The sequence below is a fragment of the Ceratosolen solmsi genome, unplaced genomic scaffold (assembly GCF_000503995.2).
Source record: "Ceratosolen solmsi marchali unplaced genomic scaffold, CerSol_1.0 scaffold41, whole genome shotgun sequence".
NCBI lineage: Eukaryota > Metazoa > Arthropoda > Insecta > Hymenoptera > Agaonidae > Ceratosolen > Ceratosolen solmsi.
In genome coordinates, this window is record NW_011948424.1 from 2,922,911 (window position 1) to 2,932,224 (window position 9,314).

At 32.2% G+C, this 9,314-nt stretch overlaps 1 protein-coding gene across 1 annotated transcript in view; it reads right to left on the minus strand.

Moving 5' to 3' along the window:
• The window catches only part of bdg (sodium-dependent transporter bedraggled), a gene marked incomplete at its 3' end in the record, with an annotated part of 106,945 nt that extends 97,943 nt beyond the window's left edge, over positions 1-9,002 (minus strand). Inside the window, exon 1 of the mRNA XM_011500186.1 lies at positions 8,934-9,002. The remainder of the gene's footprint in view (positions 1-8,933) is intronic.
• Between the last annotated feature and the right edge of the window lie 312 nt (positions 9,003-9,314).

The window sequence follows — 9,314 nt, forward strand, 5'->3', positions numbered from 1 at the left end:
TTATATATATATATATATATATATATATATATATATATATATATACACATACATTATTATTATTTATTTCAATAACTGACACATAAGCTTAATATTAATAATCCCTGTGCATCCAGAATCTTCTCGAAATGTAAATTATTTATTTTATTTACAGCTTACTTGATTTAACTAAACGAATAATTTTGTCAATAATTCAGTGATATCACCTACGACAGAAAATAACCAAATACCGCAAACAGTGAATGCGATTAATTGATGCTAAAAAGAAAAATGGAAAATCATATTTCGACAAGTAGAATAGAAATATATATCTTTGCAACAATATTACAAAGTTTCAAGAGCAAAAAAGAGATAATATTGGATGTTTTTAACTCGCATTTCTGGGCGCATGGTTCTCAGCAGCTCAAATGAAAGCTACGTGATACTTTCTTGTCATAGGTAAGTTTGTGATCCTTTATAGCCACGTGAGCACAACTGGTACTCGCTGAATTGTGCATTACGCAGGCGCAACGTCACTTCCATTGGCTGCGATGTACGAAATGCGACAACCAAGATGCTTACCCGGAGCTTCAAGATCTAGTCAGAATTTCCTTTCCACTGCTACGTGTATATTGTGTCGGCTAAACGGTCTTTAAGATACAACATCACGACACAACGTCATTGATGACGACGACTGTTATAACGAAGCTTGCTTTATGTATGCATGGAACCTGAGAGGGAAGGAAGAGACGGTGGTTCATCCTCTCCCTTTACCTATTTTCTCTCTATTTCTTTTTCATTCCGAGAATGAGTGAACGAGTGAGTATTCAGTAGTTCGAGATGACGCGCGCGCGCGCGCGCGCGTGTGTGTGTGTGTGTGTGAGAGAGAGAGAGAGAGAGAGAGAGAGAGAGATTCGCAGAGCCCGTCTAGCATGTAAATTGTATGCCTGTCGACCGTAGTCTATGATTTTCATCTTTTTAATTTACACAGCGATAGTTAATTAATTCAAAAATATTCACAATTGTACTGAGACTTTGCATTTCTAAAAACTGTCGATCATATTTATAATATTATTTCTATTATCTTATTATGGAATCCTTTCGTACAAACATTTTTATGTAAAACTATTCTCCTATTCGTTCTGTTGTCTTATTCGTCTGTTTTGTGTTTTAGCGCATAGAATATTTTATGAGTGAAAATATTTTTAATCATTATATTCAAATATTTTTAAATTAATTAATAGTCTATTTTTAATAAATTAAACACTCGAAGTTGTATTAATGAAAAATAAATTTTAGTTATTAAATATAACTGATTAAATATGAGCTTAATATATTCAATTGAAAATAGAACAATTATAATACAAATGAGAAATATAATTTCTTTTTATCTTACATGACATCTGTCTCTGTTCAATGTTACATAAAGTTATTTAACTTCGAGCTGAATAATATAAAAGGTTCTCTTAAAGGGACTTCAATTCTATTGTCTTTTAAACGAGTCTATTTTACAAAGAAAGACATCTTATCGGCTTATAATATCAATCCACTCATAAAAATTAAGAGTGATGAGGAAAGGTAGCGGGGGGGGGGGGATAGAGAAGAGCAGAATAATATAATATATATATATATATATATATATATATATATATGTTATTAAGATAATAAATTGAATAAAATATCCAAGAAACGAAGTAATATTTTTATGCATTGACTTTTTTTTATGAATAAAGTAATTATTCGTTCGTTCGCTAAGTGAAAATTTAGATAATTATTTCATTCGGTTAAAAAGCGTTTCAATATTCACGTAAAATATAAAAAATTTAACGTGTTCGAATGCTATGGGAATTAAAAAGTCATTGATTCGTATTCCTTAGGCAGCAAAGTATTATTAACTATCTTTTCTATTTATTGTCTATTGGGAAAGCATGGAACTCTCATAATAAACGCTCCCGGTGATACTCTCCCCTTTTTAATTACAACTGCATCCTCGATTGACGAATTGGACAGCCTTAGAACTGGTCCAATATTTTATAAAAGTACAAGAGGTACGAATCTCTGATACGACGTCAAAGAGAATTGGAACACAGCCACAACTAAACTACGAGATGACCATACTTTTGTAGACTGTATTAGGCGGCGATGACGACAGTCGTGTATATTTTCGGCATGCGAGGGGCTTTCGTAATTCCATCTATTACGTTGTAAGTGTATCGTGCCCTCTTCTTCCCTCTCTTTCTTGTGAACTAGAATTCTGGAGTTTCTTACATAATATACGCGATCTTTCATCAATTTAATGTATTCCATTATAACTATTATAACGAAAGAAAATTATTTAAGACCACATTAATGTAAGATAATAAGCGTATAATAGGATTATTTTGTTAATCCGTAGACTATTAATATCCGTAAACTATGAAATATTACGAATGTTAACTTTCCATGACATTCATCGACAATTACTATTTATGTTTCAACGATCGCACAATGTCATACATAACGCGAAGCATTGACTTTTATATTTATAACTATACATACAATTTATTAAATTATGATTTTTAATTATGTTCATTACTCTTTATTCGTTTAACGACAAATTAAATCGAACTTTAACATTTACAAATTTTATAGTAAAATTTTGTCAAATGATCGAATGCAACATGCTTATAATAATGCATGGCAATAGCGAATGGTAAAAAGAATTTTAAATGAACGGATAAATTTGATAAGGCACCTCATAGTAAATATTTCCAACATAACCACTATTAATTCTTACTATTAACACAATATATAAAGATAACCTATAAATTACTTGAAAATCATATTTAAATCCTTAAATCATATTTAAAGCCTAGAATTAACGATCAATGGCGTTGTTCAATAACAAATCAGGATTAAAAAAATAATAAAGTATAGATCAACATAGATTTTACTCTAGCCTCAAAATTTCAATAAAAATAAAATATTTCATTTATTTTTAATTAGTAGATTAATCATTGTAAATAGAATTATATTCAAACATGCATCCATACAATAATTCTAAAATGTAAGTAATCAATTTTGTCGTTCCATTTTATAAAAGCCTATTTAAATGTCATGTAATATTTATAATCATTATATTGTTGAACAGTGAATAATTTTAGCTTTTAAAAATTAATATTTGCAAAACAATAAGTTAATTCGATGTTTTAAAAAGGAACTCAACAATATACATGAAAAATGCTGTGCTAAGTTTGTTAGGAAACAAATGAATTTTTAATCTAAAATAAAAACCATAATGACATAATAGATCTGGTGTTACAATTTGGCTAGAAACTATTTTATGCAATTTTTTTTAATATTAATATTATTAAATTATGAATAGTAATTTCTAATACAAAAACAAAAAAAAAACAAAAAAAAAAACAAAAAAAAACACACTTCTCACATCTTTTATTTGCGATATTTGTAACGATTAGTAAATAAATTTCTTCCCTTGATACTTAATTTTGATTTAAAATACAAACATTCCAATGAATGAATTTGTTTATTTGTCTGCTTTCAATTTATAAAACCATAGTATAAAACCATATTCAGCGTAGTATATTTACTTTTACTTCAAAAGGAATTTCATTGAGCAAGAATATTGTCGATATAAAATATCGCAGCTAAAATATAACATAATAATTTACTCGCGTCTCAAGCGACCTAAATGTCAAATAATAATTAATGTAAAATAACTGCCAATTGTCTATAATATGTAAATGTATTACAATATATTACTTATATTATGAAATGTATAATTTCAATGATTATTAAAAGAAAATAGTTGAGAATTGCCATTCAATATTTAGAAATTATAGATTTCACAATTACAATGGCTTCATTAAATTAGCTAAATAAAAAAATTGACTAAAGAAATTAATAAATAATGTAATGTTTTATGGTATTGACAATTTACCATTGAATGTAAGTAAATTGGTTTAACAAGGTGTATTATCTTAAAAATCTAACTAATACATTGTTCGCTTTAATTGTTGGCTTCATTTAATACTATTTAATCGGCTTCGGTTTCATAAATTAAAAATATTTCTTTTTCAATATGACATGCATAAACTTAAATTTAAATACTTGGTATTTTTATAAGATTTCCATTGTAAGAAAATTCATTAGTCTGTTTGATATATTTACAAATCAGTTGGAAAGAAAGTATATAATATTTCATTCGGTTTATTTCTTGAAAATCAAAAACTTTTATGAAAATATATGACCTATGGATTTGTTGTCCCCCCCCCCTCCCCCAGCACTAGCGTGCTCATTTTGCAAATTCACAATTCTCTATATCAAGAAACAGAAATGTAGATAGAATTAGAGGGCGAAGTAGAGTATGAGATTGAGATTGAGATTGAGAGAGAGAGAGAGAGAGAGAGAGAGAGAGAGAGAGAGAGAGAGAGAGAGAGTGCGACAAAGTACGAGTATTCGACATAAAGGGAGGAAAGAGAATATAGAAAAGAATAAAATAACCCAACGCCTTCTCTCGAATTACATATTCGTGTCCAGTGTACACCTGTCGTATTTTTCTACACCCCGTGTGGCAAAAGACCCCCTTTTCTTATATCACACATAGAATGAGTAATATTTCCAGAATCACCAACGGTAAAAGTAGACAATTATTCAACTGTCATTGAGTTCAAAGTCTCGTTTAAATATTGTTGTTTTAAATACTTAAAAATCAATAATTGACAATAGAGGGAAAAAGTTGTCGTCGAAATATGTGAGAATATTTATGAAATTGAATCGATAAACATTATATTAAACAGAAATTTGTAACTTTTCTGTACACTCTCTGAAATGACGTATTTATAATACATGATGATATGATACATATTAATTTTTAAATATTTTAATATATTCATGTACATACTGTAATTCAAAATGTATGTGATTTTTAAAAAAATGCTTGAATGAAGAATTATATTGATTAAACTAGCCGAATACATTGTATGATTAATTATTTATAAAAGGCAATTGAGTAATTTTTACCGTAATTAATGTATATATATATATATATATATATATATATATATATATATATATATATATAGAAGAAAGTCTAGCTTTATAATCCCAAAATAGAAAATGCGATCGCTCGTATTATAGCATTTTGTACGTGAGCTTGGCGAAAGGGAATCGGCCGCTGAAAATCAAACTACTACACGACAATAGTTTGCCCTGGTTGATATAGCTTGGCAACTTCTTACCATGTGAAGCATTCTCCGCCTCTGTCTTTTTGCTTTTTAGTTTCGAGCCCCATCCCCCTCCCCCTCCTCCTCACCGCCCCAGGCCCCATTCGTTTTTAACGTCGGAGGTATGCGCAAGTGTGTGGTGCATCGCCTTGAAGTATAACTAAGGGCTGCACCTTGTGATACTCGTTTTGTGATACAGAGGTAGATGATTTTAAAACTACTTTAGCGAAGCGAAGATTTTGCTACGTTATCTCTCGAGTTTCAACATAAATCTTTTAGCGATAATATATCGATGTATCACATAGAGTGAAAGAGAGAGAGAGAGAGAGAGAGAGAGAGAGAGAGAGAGAGATAGAGAGAGAGAAATAGAGTGAGAGTGAGAGTGAGTGAGTGAGTGTGTGAGGGCGGATGGAAGAGAGAGATAGTCTACAAATGAAATTTTCTTCCAATTAATCGAGTACACCATATTTAGCAAGCAAGTTTTTGGAATATTTGTGAGTAATTAAAATGTGTATAATGCATTGAAAATCACATTGTCGTTCCAATCTTCGTGTCACTTAATCACTTATCATTATATATGCTTTATTTATCTAAATTATTGCTTGTTAATAAAAATTAATTCTTATCATTAATTATTCACTAAAACGTTTACTCTAATTTTCAATGTAATTTATATTGATATTTATTATATTATTATATTTTTGTTATTTTTTCTTCTTATTACATTATTCACAATTTATGTTTTACTTATTGTTAATATATAGTTGAAAAGAGTTGATACACCCAATGGTTTTTTTTTCCATTCCAATTCTACACTTAGTAATTCAAATTACATTAAACGCGTGATTAACATTACGTAAATTTGAACATTAACAGTTAAACTCATCGCAAAATTGCTTCTATTTACTTATCCACAATAATCACTAAATAAATTCATAAAAAAAAATATTATTGACTTGAAATGAAAATTTCTAATTTAACGATGTATTAGGAGCTCATTTCGTGAATTTGATATAATAAATCACAAGTAATATATACTAAATAATAAATACTAAATAATAATAAAAAATATCTATCATTAAAGTATATATCTTTTGCTTTTTCAAAAATCTTTTATTAATGTTATGTATTGTCTTATTTTATATTCTTGCATTAGAATTAGTGAATATATTTGAGAAAGTAGACTATAGAAAAGTATTCATTGAATAAACCTTGTTTACTAATCAAAATATTTATTTTTGAAAGTTTTTTTTTTATTATTATTATTTTTTTTTTTTTTTTTTTTTTTGATGTTTGTCACTCCGTGATCCAATAATTTTTTATATTTATTATATTATATTAATTTTATTTTTTTATACATTCTTAATGTCGTATCAGTACGCTATGTATGCTGTATTTGCTTTTAATTTTTAACAATATTTTTCTGAAATTAATTTTATTTATAAAGTATCACAAGTAACCAGCCACTTGGTATGACTTCTTTATATTTTGTCGTGATAAGTATTAAACGATATCTCAACATCGATCAAATAATTTTATAAAACAAAATATTTTAATCTATGGCCTTTTTTAATCTATGGCAAATTTACAACTCTACGTTAACTTAATGTTTGACTTTACAAGACAATTAAGCAGCAAAAGTGGCATGGGTAATTTTTTTAGTTGATTTTCTAATTACACTAGTCGCGACTTATAGGGAGGGAGGGAGGGTGGGAGGGGTGGCGTAAACGTGCCTACTTATATATTCTTGACTTACAGTTATAAATCTTTGGCATCTGCCGTAGATGACCATTGTACACGATTGTTGTAATTAGTAAAGGTATGGGGGCATACCATCGTTATTGCTTTACCTCGTGGATTGCCACCTCTAATATTCCATTGTCTACATAAAAGTTTGTCAGATTTTTAATTCTGTATTTTGTATTATTGTTCTAAATTCACTTATAATTAACATGCATATTCTCTTTTATCGTTTTTTGGCCAGAAAGAAACAATTTCGGCAATACTCGATAAATCATTTTTACAGTCACTATGCAATTGCGCTTCCTTAGCTGCACATCGAATACTCAACAACTTCACTCACATTGATAAAACAAATAAATTATAATGAAAAATAAATGTCTTGAGAGTCCAAATAGGTCTTCAAAGCATTACACTTATGTTATATATAGTCATTGGAAATATCTTGAACGAAGTAATTTACTAAAATATTGGAAAATAATTATTGAACTTTCACGCATTAAAGGAGGTTAAAAAATTATATTAATACGCTAAAAATGTAATTATACATAGTTCGTGCAGTGTAAAGGGGAAAAAAGTTTATAGGTTCAATTATAACATTCTTTTCGTTAATTTAATTATTTTACATATTGACAAATTGACACGATTACTCATTATACTATTAGTCTATTTATTATCAGTTTACTTTCGCAAGATTCTGCATTCATGGCTTTTATTATAAAATCGTTGGAGATTAAATTTCCCATATTAGACCGAAGCGTCGTTGGACTGGCAATGGTTGAAAATACATCGAAGGGAGAGAAAGATCGAATCAGATTTTTAAACGATTAAGATCTTTGTAATAATCGTGGCATAACGAATGGGCAATATAATTATTGACGAAGTAAGTCGAATTAAAGCGCTAGGAGTTTTATTTTAAAATATTGGTGGAGTTTTAGAAGTAGTAAGCCATTAAATTCCTTACTATATATGCTTATAATATCCAAGGCTGATAATTGATAATTGAGAGAGTCGATTGTTAATGCACTTTGCTAAATAGACTGATAATCTTTAATGGGAATGGGAATGGTACAAGCGGCCTAAATGCTCGACTGGAGCTACCATTCAAGAATAAAAGGAAAGTTATGATAATCTTTAAGTCTTTAAGCGAGCGAATATATCGATGATAAAATCGATTACTAACCTTCCGATCGTATCGAGCTATGGCGGAAGTCTAGACAAATCAGTGATGACACATTGTTCGAGGGATCGCGCCAAGGCACAAGCACAATACACCCGGCAGAGCGAATCCGCGAAATTCCAGATCCTGCGTCGATTTTCGCACTATCTTTCTCCTGACCCTGCCTGTCGCACTCTTGTTCGCTCCCACTCTTCTCTCTCTCTCTCTCTCTCACTCACACACACACTCACTCTCTCACTCACTTATTCGCTCAATCTCTCTCTCTCTCTCTCTCTCTCTCTCTCTATCTATCTATCTCTCTCTCTCACTCTCTCGCTCTCTCACTCTCTCGCTCTCTCGCTCTCTCACTCACGCTCTCTGTCCAACGACAGCGCAGTTGGTGACGACTGCAACTCTATACTTTCGGCGCGCCGTTCACTCGCTTATGTAGAATACGAGCGCGTTCGACTTTAACAGGCTCGGCTAAAAAGGAGCAGCAGACTCAGCTCGTTCGGGACTCCTTCGATGGAATTCCTGAGGAAGCGCGCGCGCGTTCTACGTTACCATGATACGCGGGCTATCTCCCTAAATAAATACACCCACCCACGTGTACGCTTCTTCCGTAGCTACGTATAGCCGAACGTGCAGCAACAACAGTTTTATCGATAGTGCGGGGAGGGGCGGAGGGGGGGGGGGCTAAGGGGCCCCCGGGGTGGGGGCTAGTACGATGTAAAGCTGCCGTGTGTCCCCGACCATTAGCGCCGGCCAAAGCAAACAAAATTTAAAGAAAAACAAAACACTATCGGCGGAGAGCGCGTATGCGCACTTACTCGCATTTAAAGAGAGGCTTCCTCATCCTATCCTCCAGTGATCGTTGTGACTGGACCACAGCCGATCTCTGATATGTCGTCGGGCGGCGAGGCTGGATCGTCCGTACGGAGAACAACGAGCGAAGAGTGGATGGGTACAAGGCGAGGCCGAGGAGCAGGTGGTGGCGGCGGTGGCGGTAACGAATGATGAGAAGGAGGATGTAGAGGAGGATCGAGAGAAACTGTCCACGGACCGTCGACGAAACGGATCTCGAGCACTCGCGTGCGGGTGCCGAGCCTCCGGAGCACTGACTTCACCGCGCCGCGCACAGTTGGCTGAGCCACTGTGGCCGTCGAATACAACGGGAGAGGTAGGGAGAGCTCCCCGAAGGAATAAGAAAA